The following is a 15,712-nucleotide window of genomic DNA, read 5'->3' on the forward strand; positions in this document are numbered from 1 at the left end:
AGGTAGCAGGAGCATTGCATAGCCCAAAGGGAAGGACTTGGTAGGAAAAGGTGCCCCAAGAGCAAGTGAAGGTGGTCTTATCTTGGTCTTCCGGGCTGATTTGAATCTAGTTGTACCCACTAAACCCATCCAGGAAAGAGAAGAACTTCTTTCCTGCCAGTCCATCCAACACTTGATCTATGAAAGGTAGAGGGAAATGGTCTTTCTTGGTAGCTTTGTTCAGTTCTCGGTAGTCCACACAGATTCTCCATTTCCCATTTTTCTTGGGAACCAACACCAGAGGGGACACCCATTCACTATCTGAGATGGGGTAGATGAATCCGGCATCCAACAGTTTTTGCAATTCTTCCTTAAAAATGTCCTTAAGGGCTGGGTTCATTCTCCTCTGGGGTTGCCTAACCGGCTTACAATCCTCTTTGATGTATATGTGATGGGTACAGACCGAAGGATGGACTCCTTTCATCTCCTTATAGCTCCAAGCAAAAGCATCTAGGTGACTGGCCAACAGGCTACACAACTCCTTTTCCTGGGAAGGAGATAGGGAGGAGCTGATCTTCAACGTTCTCTCAGGGCCGAAATCCACAGTCTTGACTCTGGGAGTGACAGGGTTGGTTGTACAAAGATCCACTAAGGTGCTAGCTTGGGCATCCTCCACCAATTCCTCTAAGGATAGTGCACTGGAAGGTGGATTCTGGATCAAGGTCTCGATCAAGTCATCCTCGGTTGGGGGATCTCTTCTAGTGGTATCTAAGGTGCACAAAGGTGCTGAGTACACCTCGTCTTCCTCTCCTTCCTCTAACCAGAGTGGTAAGTCATGCTCTGAGGAGGGTTGGGCAGGAGGGTATAGGACTAGCTGCTTGGAAATAGGACCATTCTTGATGGTCATATTTCCTGCACGGCAACTTATGTAAGCATCTGCAGTGGCTAACCAAGGCCTTCCCAAAATGAGAGGATATCCAGTAAGCTTTGCCTTAGGTTGCAGAACCAAGAAATCTGCAGGGTATTCCCAAGAGTCGATATTGACCAAGACATCCTCCACAATCCCTTCGGGAGTCACAGTGGAGCGATCTGCTAATTGCAGTATTGTCGAGGTCTTCCTCAAGGAACCCTGAAGATTGAGTTTGAGCATGGTATCAACAATGTAAACTTTGAAACGGGAACTGATACTGTTACCCGTTTCGTAGAGATAGCAAAAAAATGACCCGATTTTCAAAAGTGGTGATGCAGAATACACATGTTTTTTTTAGAACATGGTTTTTGGAACTTTAATTTTTTTTCATGTTCAAGGATGAAATCAAGTTTTAGAATGGTAGTGATTTTCATGCTGATTTTAAAAAGTGAGTATTCTGCATCACACCCTTTTTTTAAAAGACCTATTTTTTGACTTTTAATTTTCTAGTGTGTGAAATGTAAAAAATTATTTTCTAAATTTGATAGTTTTTGAAGTTGTCATTTTATTCATATTTTCTTGCTCTCTATCTTAATTTTTTTTTTTTTAGGGGGGTTTTTATTGTTTTGCGTTTTTAAATTAGAAAGTCGATAGTTTGAATTTTAGATAATCTACATATTTATACATCCTTAATTAATTTTTCAATCCACATGAAATAATTGTTTCTAAAAAACAACATTTTTTAACAATGGACATAAAAATAACCATTTTTAACATAAATATAACAAAAAAACTAAACGTTTTGATAATTTTTTGCTAGAATTAACATGTCAAAATCACAATTTTTATACAAAAATATTAACTAAAAATGGTCAAATAATAGTTTTTTTTATGAATTTCATGTCAAAAAAATAATAATAACAACTTTTTTTTTCAAAAAATAATAATTAACTTAAAAATCAATGCGAAAATCACAGTTGTTCTCTCTCTTTCTTTCACATACCAGACTCTTGATGGAAATTTCACCTCTTTTGAACTTTTCCAATCTGAGATTAGCTTCTTATCACTTAAAGCACTTGAAATATTGGTAGGCATGAGCTCAGGTGGAGTTCGTTCACCAATGTTTTTTGAAGATACACCTTTAAGACTCTTTGGTCCAAAAAGATTCACCGAAATTTTCCTTGATGCCATTTTCCTAAAAAAAAAACACATAAATTAGTAAATAAAAAAACATATTAACTTAAATTAACAAAAAAAATATACCATAAATTTTTTATTTGTATAATCAAAATTTCCCAGCCACCTCTAACGGGCAGGCGGGTCGATGGGCGAGCGGGAGGTCAAGTGAGGGATAATGAGACTAAGTGCACAATTAGGCAAGTATGGGCGAGCCCCTACCCATGCGCCCCCCACAACCCCCTGACGACTACATTGAAGCCCCGACCCCATTAACTTATTCCTCTCACGAGAGATCTCTTGTCTGGATTCATTACACATCAATAATTAAAGTAACACACCTGATCCAATCTCCGAAAATGATGATGATGACAAATCCCTCGATATGATTACCAAGTTATTGTACTCCCTCCATCCATCAAATCTGTGTTTTCTCTTTGTTTCGCTCGCCAACTCTGTATTTCTTCGTGGTCCATCTTTTGCATGCCACGCTAGATGTTTGTTTTCAGCTGAATTTTCTGTTTGAATGAAGCTTCCTAAGCTTCCCTCCCTCCCCGGCCCCCCTCCCCTTCCCTCACCCTACCCCCTACCGTCCCCCCACACTCCCGCGCCCCATCCCCCCTCGCCCCCCGCCCCCGCCCCCCTCCATCCCCCCAAACCCCCGCCCCCCACCCCCCCCCCCCCCCCCCCAAACCCCCTACACCCCCCAACCCCTCCCCGAGGGAGTAAACTTGTTTGAATAACAATAGAAAAGGTGTTTGGTTTTTTTAATGCATGGATAGAGAGTGATTTGTTGTTGATATTTAAGTAATGATATTTTGTTTATGATTGAATTTCAACTTAATCTTTAGGTCATCCGTTGTGATAAGAACACACATGTTTGACATCATATTCTAGTGTAAAAATGTTGTTTCTACATTGATACATAGCTTAATCTCAAGTCTTTTACAAGTAGTTAAAGTGCCAAAAGGCACATGCAAGGGAGGTTGTGGGCTATTAGCTATAGAGCAATGAATACTACCATAGAGGGACACAACAATCACAAAAGGAGTCATTTGTGAGGAGATAATTGAGACTTAAATAAATATGGATAAGTAGGTGGCAATATAAAACAACTTAACATATCTTCCTTATTGTGTAGAAATCAATTTTAGTAATGTGATTGCGTGCATAAAATGAGTAAATATTTCCTTCAAACTTAAATCATTTAAACATCAAGCTTTGCATAGCTGGGAATTGACCCACCAGAAGTCATACAGTTTTATATGGTTTTGTGCATAGCACAGAAAAATAACATGAAAGTTTGAAACTACGCGTCATATCTTTGTGTACTGATTCCGAACTATAACCGATCTTTAAACTTGGTTGTTCCTATTATAATATCGCAAATTCATTCTATTCCCACGTTGCCATCCCAAAGCTTCATTGCATAACGAAATTTGCTCCTTTGTTGATTGACGGGTTGTCCTTTTCAAAATACGTGGTGTATAACACCATTGCAGATGGGTTTGACTTCTGGCGGGTGAAAGCATATGAACTAATTTACAACCACAACATCGATGTGTTTTTGTTTAAATTTATTTTTTTTTTAAATTTGATCACCTACTCTTTAATTTGGTACTAGTGTGCGAAAGCATATGGACTAGTGCCTCATTTACGAAGAGAACCAATGCGCCTATATAAACGTAACCCAAGGGTGTGCGAATTGTGGCATTGACAGTGTTAAGATGCTCTTCAATGTATGGTGTACCGACATCATCATGGTGCGCCACGATAAGGGAAACCTTGGTGCACCTAAATAAATTTATCACGTTAGAGTGATATTTTAAAATTTAATAACTTCTTATGAAACCCTAACACTGCTCAACAAACCCTTGTTACAAGCTAATCTGCACCTACCATATCAATTTGCTACAAATATATCACTGACTTAATAGAAACAGTGTCCTCATACTCACTCCAACAAATATGCCCTCACACATGTCAAGCCACTATTAATCGGTCCTCATACACGATCTTTTATTTATTCCAATAGTGACTTGTTGGTACACACATTGTCACTCACCTATAGCAACATACATCAAGGAGAAGGCTCCCTGTAATGTACAAACCCTAAACGTGGAAACATGTATATTTATTAGTCCCACTCATAGATTATTAGACATGTTATGCAAATACTTTCACAACAATTCAAGGCTCATGGTAGAGTACTGTAAGTGACATGAATTCTATCCTTCCAGTCCAATAGTTTTTTTTCATGAAATTAGCATACTCATGATATTGTAAACATTTCATAGATATAGACACTTTGAAGATATATTTGATGCTTTAATACACAACATCTGTTTTGTTGGAATATACCTGTTATGCTTTGTCTATAAACATATCACACTATAAACCCTTCTTGCATTGTCAAATATTGTCATCAATAAGCTTCCATATTCTACATTAAGATGAACTGATAAATCCCTATAGAAATTGTCATGAAAATTCTATATGCACAACCACACTATCATTTTCTTATTCCTATAGAGCATATTCAAATTTGAATAAGAAAACATTGGAAGCAATGCTACAACCACCAACACAATGGATAAAAATACGTTGTGCTCTACTCTCTGCAACTCACCATACACAAATTAGCATTCATGACTCGATAACAACACACAAACCTCATGGTACAGACTCTCAACACTCTAACCAACATACATGGTATCTTCATTCATATCTACCCTCACATTCTCAACAACAACCCCACAAGAGCATATTCATAAATTAAAACTCTTAGGCATGTATCAATCTTGAATATATCTTACTCTACCACTAATTTGTCCTATGCGAAGCTAGTTAAGAACCTCGCACCTCTGATTTTAAATGAATCATATTTTCTCTTCAATGACTAATAAGATAAAGGTATCATGATCTCAATGTGTGCTTGAAACTAATAAAAGGTATTAGGGCTACTGTAGCCCAAATATTATTATAAGCTTGACCTTAAAAGAACTCTGCAATGAAATTGTGTTACAAATGTCAAGTGTATCATAGGGATTAGGGATCTTGGACAAACAAAGGAAGTTCTGAGATATACCTCCACGTAGCCTTAGTTGAATCAAGAAAATAGTTCAATGAAACCCTTATCAACTTCAAACTTGATAACTTTCAATCTACCTCTATCCACACTATAAATGTGAACTTTAATGCTCAAGAAAGTCTTAGGGAAGAAAAAAATTAGTGAAACTCTATCTTATATTTTAGCCCAAAACCATCCCATAACTGACTTTGAAATAGGGATGAAACATACCTTGGATTAGTTCACATCATGCCACAAACATATCACTGGTAGCTACTGGAAATTCCTTGAAATAAACTACAGGGAGCCCACAAATTAGGGCTGAAAATGAAGGCCTTAGACCAACCTCCAATCAATTTAGAACGCAGATTGTGTAGCCTTTGTTCAACTCACATAGGTAAATGAAATCGCATAAGTGAAACACTTGAACAAGATGCAGTTATCATTAACATAGGTAATGTAACCATTATCCACACCAAATTAAGAAAAAACCTTTTTCCTCATTCGCTCGATCATATCACACTTTATTGGATTGTTCACACTATGCACAAGCTTTAATGTATTTAAATTAAACTTCGTCTATTTTCAGGGAGCTACACATGATCTATGATCATCGTTCCAGTGCACAAATCACATCAACTTTTTTTTCTTACGCAGATTCACTTGGGCATGATTCAGGCATACATAACATTAGATCAATACATTTCATGGCGTGCTTAACTTACCATATTGCACCACCAAGAATAGGGTTAAGATAAAGCTTTCATAATTGTGTCACATAAGACTCAAGGTCGATCTTCAGATGAAGGCCTTACATTGTCACAAGAACCTTAAGCTCAACCACAGAGAATTGTTCTAGACAAAAGGGGGAGAAATATATCAGATTATCCTTAGATGGGAGCATCCATATTTGACTGTTGTATAAGCCTTGAAATTTTTTAGATCTAACTACAGACTAGCCTTTAAATAAATTCACAGATCTTGCCCTCATCCCCATGTAAATTCTACCTGAGCATACCTCAAAATAAATCCATTAATCAATGATGAATACATATAGAAACTTGGCCTTTTTGCTCCAGATAGGCGTGACTACACTTTCCCTCAAATCATTGTTTTTTTCATAATATTCACATGATTGATTGATCCTCTAGAATATGAAATAAGGCCTATATTTATACTAGATGAAAAGACCAAAGGATGCCACATTTGGAGGAGGCAACTTGAATTTTTATGATATTGGTGTTTCTATGGACAAATTCCTTAAGGATTTACTAATTTTTTGGTATGACTTCTGGCGGGTCGATTCCGGGAATCGACCCGCCGCCGGTCGGGCGGGCGGTCGATTCCCAGAATCGACCCGCCAGAAGTCATACCAAAAAATTAGGGCTGGAGTGGTGGTGGTTTCTGAACGACGGGATTCGTTTCACAGGTTATCCCGTGCTCGGATTCAACCATTTAATGGTCGCCTCGGGCGGATGCAAAGACTACCATCAGAAGCACGAGACGCAGTCAAGCTGCACGCCCATTGTGATCCTAGATAAAAACCAGTCCATCTGCTTTTGGAAAGCGACCTAAACGATGGCGGCCGCCACGGCGTGATGAATTTAGTAATTTCCTTTTCTGCAGACACGAGCGTTCTTCCATACTTTAGTGTGCAAAATTTCGATTGCAATTAAATGGCGCTCCACGCTCTCTTATGACTGCAAATTCTATCATGGCTTCTCGCTTCGTTTAATGCGCTAGTACTGTATCAGCTTGTTTATTAATTTGAATTTTGCTGTCCGATTTAAGTACCATGTCGCAAATTCAATCTGGATTGCTTATCTTGTTTTACATGACAGTAAACCCTAGCTATGGTGATGAAATAGAAGTGAGTTTAGTACTTGGATATCACACCAAACCTAGAATACTTGTATTGGCTTCTGTGACTGGATTTGCAAACATAACACTGCATAGGGTATACTGTGTTGTGTGAGATTGGATTGTTCACCAATATTTTCTCTGAAACATAAACATTTAACTATAATTGGCAGTGGGATCAGTGATGAAGACGCTACAACTATAATTGGGAGTCGAATCAGTGATGAAGACACTTCTGGTGTGTAAGTGAACAAAACACCCACGAACTTGAAAATACATCTCCTCGTCTTTTCAGGTGAATTATCTCGAATCATATGTATATATACATAGACACGAAGAGTGAAAAACATCTTTCGCCTCTGAGGTAAAACCATTAAATCAAATTACATATATAATGTGTATATGTATGTATGTGAGTGTGAAAAACATCTTTGCCTGTTTGGTGAAACCATTAACCATTAAATCAAACTGTGCCTCAGACCCATTCACTACACCACCACATTATTGGGTAAGAAGGGCAGCATCACTGCCATATATTGATGGGAAACGTAATCGAATGCATTCCACTTAAGTGGTAGCAAAAGGATTCTGTTCCCAATGACATTTTGCTCATCATGAAAGCCATCCGTTGTCCACAATGAAGGCTATCTGTCTTATCGCATAGATCAGGCCGCCTGATTTTGTCAAACTCAAAAGCAACCTACCTTTTGTTGCTGCCACTGCAATGATTTTCTTTGAAAAACATGCATAAGCAAATAATGCAATGATTTTCTTTGAAAAACATGCAGAAGCAAATAATGAAGATTGCAGCTCACGTTAGTATACTGCAACCGCTCTTAGGATGATTGCTTTCAGGATGATTACTTCTTGGAAAACATAGAAACCAAGCATTATACATTGACATTGCCATCACTAAAAAAATGCACTAGAGATTATTCTAAAATATCAAATATCGTATTAAAAAATCAAGTAAAAGATTCATAATGTTATTAACCAGCCATTCTCATTAAAAAATCGAAAAATTAAGCCAAGCAAAAGTTTACTAAAGTTATTAATCAATTACTCAAACTAATCCGCTACCCAAATGTAATTGATTATCTCTGACAGATCATTTATTAGTTAAATAGTGCAAATTCACACTTCCAAAATCAGCTACACTCGTTAAAATATGGAAAATCAAGTCAAGTAAATGGTGACAACCCAAATGTAATTGCTTAATTTGATAAACTTTGACAGATCATTTATTACTTAAATGGTCAAATAACTCTTTCAATAATCAGTTACTCTCATAAAATATCAAAAATCAAGTCAGTAAAGGTTTACCAAGGTTATTAATCAAACCAATCAGCTACCCAAATGAAATTGATTAACTTTGACAGATTATTTATTAGTTAAATGGTGCAAAGTCACTCTTTCAATTTTGCAGGTACAAGCGTTGATATTTGTTCAGCATAAATGGCACATTTGCATGAGCTACTCTCTCTTTTTTTTTTTTTTTTATAACGGCCATTAAAAAAATTTCTAGGTTGCTGGGCTGAGGTGTAAGCTCACCCTTTCAATCTTGCGAGGACATGTGCTGATGTTGGTTAACTAGGGCATTTGCATAAGCCATTTTTCCTTTCTTTTATTTTAGTGATAACAGCCAGTAAAATTTTCTCAATGGTTGTGGTGAATTCATTTTATAGTATATCAAATTTTCTAAATGGCTGTGGTGAATTCATTTTATAGTCTATCTGATATTTAACTCCGGCTTCTAAAATTTTGGTATTTGTAATAGATTTATAAATAATCTCACTTATGTTATGGAATATGCTATTTTCTTTCGATTGATACACACAGAACGACAAGTCACTTTTTTCTCTAAATTGATAGAGGGAGAAGCAGGAAACAAACTCTATGATCTGATATGCACGAGAAACTGTTTTATGAGTTTTCAGTGACATGCATAAATTATGACCGCGTTGTGAGTCTAGTAGTGATTGCATTTTGTCATAGTATACTGCATTATGGGATGCTGATAAATTATTAATCAACTAGGTGCGTGCTTAAATTGTGACCACGTTATTAGTCTAGCAATCACTGTATTTGTTTATTCGAACTTTATAGTCTGTTTAACTTCTTTCCATGTCCAACGAGGATCCAGCCTTCCCAATCAAGTAGATTTGTTTCGTTTGCTACAGGTAACCAGCCTTTCTAGTAAGGCCATTTATGTTTTTCACACTCACATACATACATATACACATTATATATATGATGTTTTTCGCACTCACATACATATATAGACATATACATATATACACATTATATATGTAATTTGATTTAATGGTTTTACCTCAGAGGCGAAAGATGTTTTTCACTCTTCGTGTCTATGTATATATACATATGATTCGAGATAATTCACCTGAAAAGACGAGGAGATGTATTTTCAAGTTCGTGGGTGTTTTGTTCACTTACACACCAGAAGTGTCTTCATCACTGATTCGACTCCCAATTATAGTTGTAGCGTCTTCATCACTGATCCCACTGCCAATTATAGTTAAATGTTTATGTTTCAGAGAAAATATTGGTGAACAATCCAATCTCACACAACACAGTATACCCTATGCAGTGTTATGTTTGCAAATCCAGTCACAGAAGCCAATACAAGTATTCTAGGTTTGGTGTGATATCCAAGTACTAAACTCACTTCTATTTCATCACCATAGCTAGGGTTTACTGTCATGTAAAACAAGATAAGCAATCCAGATTGAATTTGCGACATGGTACTTAAATCGGACAACAAAATTCAAATTAATAAACAAGCTGATACAGTACTAGCGCATTAAACGAAGCGAGAAGCCATGATAGAATTTGCAGTCATAAGAGAGCGTGGAGCGCCATTTAATTGCAATCGAAATTTTGCACACTAAAGTATGGAAGAACGCTCGTGTCCGCAGAAAAGGAAATTACTAAATTCATCACGCCGTGGCGGCCGCCATCGTTTAGGTCGCTTTCCAAAAGCAGATGGACTGGTTTTTATCTAGGATCACAGTGGGCGTGCAGCTTGACTGCGTCTCGTGCTTCTGATGGTAGTCTTTGCATCCGCCCGAGGCGACCATTAAATGGTTGAATCCGAGCACGGGATAACCTGTGAAACGAATCCCGTCGTTCAGAAACCCACCACCACTCCAGCCCTAATTTTTTGGTATGACTTCTGGCGGGTCGATTCCGGGAATCGACCCGCCGCCGGTCGGGCGGGGCGTGGCGGCCCGGGGGTGGCGCTGCGGGCGCGCAGCACCACCCCCGGGCCGCCCCGCCCCGCCCGACCGGCGGCGGGTCGATTCCCGGAATCGACCCGCCAGAATTCATACCAAAAAATTAGTAAATCCTTAAGGAATTTGTCCATAGAAACACCAATATCATAAAAATTCAAGTTGCCTCCTCCAAATGTGGCATCCTTTGGTCTTTTCATCTAGTATAAATATAGGCCTTATTTCATATTCTAGAGGATCAATCAATCATGTGAATATTATGAAAAAAACATTTGAGGGAAAGTGTAGTCACGCCTATCTGGAGCAAAAAGGCCAAGTTTCTATATGTATTCACCATTGATTAATGGACTTATTTTGAGGTATGCTCAGGTAGAATTTACATGGGGATGAGGGCAAGATATGTGAATTTATTTAAAGGCTAGTCTGTAGTTAGATCTAAAAAATTTCAAGGCTTATACAACAGTCAAATATGGATGCTCCCATCTAAGGATAATCTGATATATTTCTCCCCCTTTTGTCTAGAACAATTCTCTGTGGTTGAGCTTAAGGTTCTTGTGACAATGTAAGGCCTTCATCTGAAGATCGACCTTGAGTCTTATGTGACACAATTATGAAAGCTTTATCTTAACCCTATTCTTGGTGGTGCAATATGGTAAGTTAAGCACGCCATGAAATGTATTGATCTAATGTTATGTATGCCTGAATCATGCCCAAGTGAATTTGCGTAAGAAAAAAAATTTGATGTGATTTGTGCACTGGAACGATGATCATAGATCATGTGTAGCTCCCTGAAAATAGACGAAGTTTAATTTAAATACATTAAAGCTTGTGCATAGTGTGAACAATCCAATAAAGTGTGATATGATCGAGCGAATGAGGAAAAAGGTTTTTTCTTAATTTGGTGTGGATAATGGTTACATTACCTATGTTAATGATAACTGCATCTTGTTCAAGTGTTTCACTTATGCGATTTCATTTACCTATGTGAGTTGAACAAAGGCTACACAATCTGCGTTCTAAATTGATTGGAGGTTGGTCTAAGGCCTTCATTTTCAGCCCTAATTTGTGGGCTCCCTGTAGTTTATTTCAAGGAATTTCGAGTAGCTACCAGTGATATGTTTGTGGCATGATGTGAACTAATCCAAGGTATGTTTCATCCCTATTTCAAAGTCAGTTATGGGATGGTTTTGGGCTAAAATATAAGATAGAGTTTCACTAATTTTTTTCTTCCCTAAGACTTTCTTGAGCATTAAAGTTCACATTTATAGTGTGGATAGAGGTAGATTGAAAGTTATCAAGTTTGAAGTTGATAAGGGTTTCATTGAACTATTTTCTTGATTCAACTAAGGCTACGTGGAGGTATATCTCAGAAATTCCTTTGTTTGTCCAAGATCCCTAATCCCTATGATACACTTGACATTTGTAACACAATTTCATTGCAGAGTTCTTTTAAGGTCAAGCTTATAATAATATTTGGGCTACAGTAGCCCTAATACCTTTTATTAGTTTCAAGCACACATTGAGATCATGATACCTTTATCTTATTAGTCATTGAAGAGAAAATATGATTCATTTAAAATCAGAGGTGCGAGGTTCTTAACTAGCTTCGCATAGGACAAATTAGTGGTAGAGTAAGATATATTCAAGATTGATACATGCCTAAGAGTTTTAATTTATGAATATGCTCTTGTGGGGTTGTGTTGAGAATGTGAGGGTAGATATGAATGAAGATACCATGTATGTTGGTTAGAGTGTTGAGAGTCTGTACCATGAGGTTTGTGTGTTGTTATCGAGTCATGAATGCTAATTTGTGTATGGTGAGTTGTAGATAGTAGAGCACAACGTATTTTTATCCATTGTGTTGGTGGTTGTAGCATTGCTTCCAATGTTTTCTTATTCAAATTTGAATATGCTCTATAGGAATAAGAAAATGATAGTGTGGTTGTGCATATAGAATTTTCATGACAATTTCTATAGGGATTTATCAGTTCATCTTAATGTAGAATATGGAAGCTTATTGATGACAATATTTGATAATGCAAGAAGGGTTTATAGTGTGATATGTTTATAGACAAAGCATAATAGGTACATTCCAACAAAACAAATGTTGTGTATTAAAGCATCAAATATATCTTCAAAGTGTCTATATCTATGAAATGTTTACAATATCATGAGTATGCTAATTTCATGAAAAAAAACTATTGGACTAGAAGGATAGAATTCATGTCACTTACAGTACTCTACCATGAGCCTTGAATTGTTGTGAAAGTATTTGCATAACATGTCTAATAATCTATGAGTGGACTAATAAATATACATGTTTCCACGTTTAGGGTTTGTACATTACAAGGAGCCTTCTCCTTGATGTATGTTGCTATAGGTGAGTGACAATGTGTGTACCAACAAGTCACTATTGGAATAAATAAAAGATCGTGTATGAGGACCGATTAATAGTGGCTTGACATGTGTGAGGGCATATTTGTTGGAGTGAGTATGAGGACACTGTTTCTATTAAGTCAGTGATATATTTGTAGCAAATTGATATGGTAGGTGCAGATTAGCTTGTAACAAGGGTTTGTTGAGCAGTGTTAGGGTTTCATAAGAAGTTATTAAATTTTAAAATAAATTTATTTATGTGCACCAAGGTTTTCCTTATCGTGGCGCACCATGATGATGTCGGTACACCATACATTGAAGAGCATCTTAACACTGTCAATGCCACAATTCGCACACCCTTGGGTTACGTTTATATAGGCGCATTGGTTCTCTTCGTAAATGAGGCACTAGTTCATATGCTTTTGCACACTAGTACCAAATTAAAGAGTAAGTGATCAAATTTAAAAAAAATAAATTTAAACAAAAACACATCGATGTTGTGGTTGTAAATTAGTTCATATGCTTTCACCCGCCAGAAGTCAAACCCATCTGCAATGGTGTTATACACCACATATTTTGAAAAGGACAACCCGTCAATCAACAAAGGAGCAAGGGTAGGGGGGTAGGGTAAGGGTAGGGGGGGTAGGGTAAGGGTAGGGGGGTGGGGGGTAAGGTAAGGGTGGGGGGTAGGGGAAGGTAGGGGGTAGGGGTAAGGGTAGGGTGGAGGGGGGTAGGGCGCGAGGCCCATGGGGCCGACGTTAAGGAAGGGGGGGAGGAGTTGAGATTGGAGGGGAATGGGAGTTAGGGGGTGGGCTTATGGGGAGGAGAGTTGTGGGGTAGGGAAGGAAGAGTTGGGGAAATGGTGCATGGGTGGGTGAGTTGGGGGTAGCAAGGGTTGGCGCATGGGTAGGGCAGAAGGGGGAAGAGGGCATGGGTGAATGGGAAAGATCGGTAATGGGTTGGGGGAAGGGGGCACGACGACGGCCTACCCACAGTTATTGGGTGATTGAGTTTGAATAATTGTTTAAGACAGTTTATATAACTGATGTATGCATCGTATCTTCAAATAAAATTAATGTTTTCCATACTTTGTTAAATGAGAAGTTATGAAGCATTTTTATGTTGTTGGATTATGTCTTAAGTATGATAAATTTTATTGTTTAAATATCTACAATGCAATATCAAATTAGAGATATAATGTCTGTTTTATTCAGTATACAAATAAAGACTTTTGAATTCATTCAGTGATATAATTTGTTCATAATGTCATGTTTTTTTAGTTTTATAGTTGAAAAAATTTCAATTTCTTTTGTATCTAGCATGTTGTGGTTGAAAACATGTTAAATTTATACGTAGGAAAGAAAAATGATATTCTACCAGAAACATTAATGTGTTTTTTCCTTAAAATTTAACTTTGTTTGAGACATAAAAAATTGGTTTTATTAGCATTTTTTAAAAAGTTTGAAAATTGACCCTAAAAAAAAAAATCATTATTCCAGTATCAACACTTTCGTTTTGAAGCTATATTTTGCACGAAAATTTCGTAGTCACTGCCATTTTTAAAACACGTTCAAAATTGACACCTAAAAAAAAAACATCGTTCCAGTATACACACTTTTTGTTTTTAGCACTGTTTTTGATGTTTTTTTGGGGTTTTTTTGCCAGAGTTCCCGTTTTGAGTTTATAGTTCCCGTTTCAAATTTTACATTGTTTATCCCTGGTCATCACATTAATGGCAGCCCCCAGATCAATCAAGGTGTGTGGTATGATGGTGCCATTGATGTGGACATCTACTACAGGACTTCCAGGATCGAGGTACTTTGGGCAGATGACTTGTCCTAACATAAGGTCAGACAGTTGTCCTATGACATTGATGGTTGAAGCATCTTTCTTCCGCCTGCCTGGGTGTTTGAAACACTTTTCTTTAACCAGGTTGTTGTATATTGGCACATCCTTGATGGCTTGGAGAAGTGGTATTTTTACACACAACTGCTTGAGCTCACCCAGAAGCTCATCCTCTTCTGGGTTGGGTTGTGTGGTGGCTGTTAGTCTCTCAGGAAAGGGTGGAATAGCTTTTGGTTCACTTTCCTATTTATCTTCCTCATCCTCTGGGGGAGGAGGTTGGCGATCTGGTAAAGTCTTTCCAGATCGAAGATTGATCTCCTGGATCTCCACAGCATAGGTAGGGCATGAGGTTTCCCCAGTGTATACCTGTTGGGCCTGTCAATTGTTGGGGTTTGGGTTCGGTTGAGCAGGCATTTGAGGTTGCCTTGGAGGAGCAGGAGGTAATGGCTGAGGTTGAACTGGTGGTGGAGGCAAAATGGCGGGAGGAGTATTGTACTGGGGCCTCCACCCCGACTGAGGTGCATTCCACTGAGGCTGTGGCTGGGCATGTGAATGATATGAATGAGAAGTAGGTTGAGTAGGGTGCTGAGGTGGATAAGACCATGGAGGAGGCATGGACCAGGAAGGATGAGCAGGGGGACCCCAGGAAGGCATAGGAGTCGATTGGTTGGGGCTGTAATAAGCTTGAAGTGCCCCTTGCATTCCCTGCTGATAAGGTCTAGATCCTTGTGGCCTTTTTTGGTTGAGGTAATAGAGAGGTTCAGTGGGAGCTTCTGTCCCTTGGTACATGGCTTTAAACCCAGGTAAGGTTGGACACTGATTTGTGGGATGGTCCCCCTCACAAACGAAACATACTTCATCTGAATGCAATGGGCATTCGTTCTTAGGGTGTCTTCTTGTGCACCTAGGGCAGAAGACAGCCAAGGCTCTCTCAACTTCTTCTTTCTCCTGCTGGATCCTGAATGTGTCCAGCTGCATGGCAATGGTCTGTCTCACCTCACTCTTAAGATCTTCTAATTGATTTTCAAGCTCATGTTTGGAGAAAGGGACACTAGTTGAGAGGAGGTTTGCTCTACCTCGTTTCCCTGCTGCCCTGGAGTGGTTCCTAAACACAGTCTTGATGTCCTCATAAGGCAGTTGGTAAATGTCCCCCCCAGCTAACATGTGAAGGGTATCTAAGAGGTCTTCAGGGACTCCTCGGAGCAGGACCAACTTGAGGGATTCAAGGTCAAGTGTGCACCTAGC

Source organism: Pinus tabuliformis, chromosome 6 (genome assembly GCF_031772625.1).
Source record: "Pinus tabuliformis cultivar Carrire ecotype Pingquan chromosome 6, CPIR1, whole genome shotgun sequence".
Taxonomy (NCBI): Eukaryota; Viridiplantae; Streptophyta; class Pinopsida; order Pinales; family Pinaceae; genus Pinus; species Pinus tabuliformis.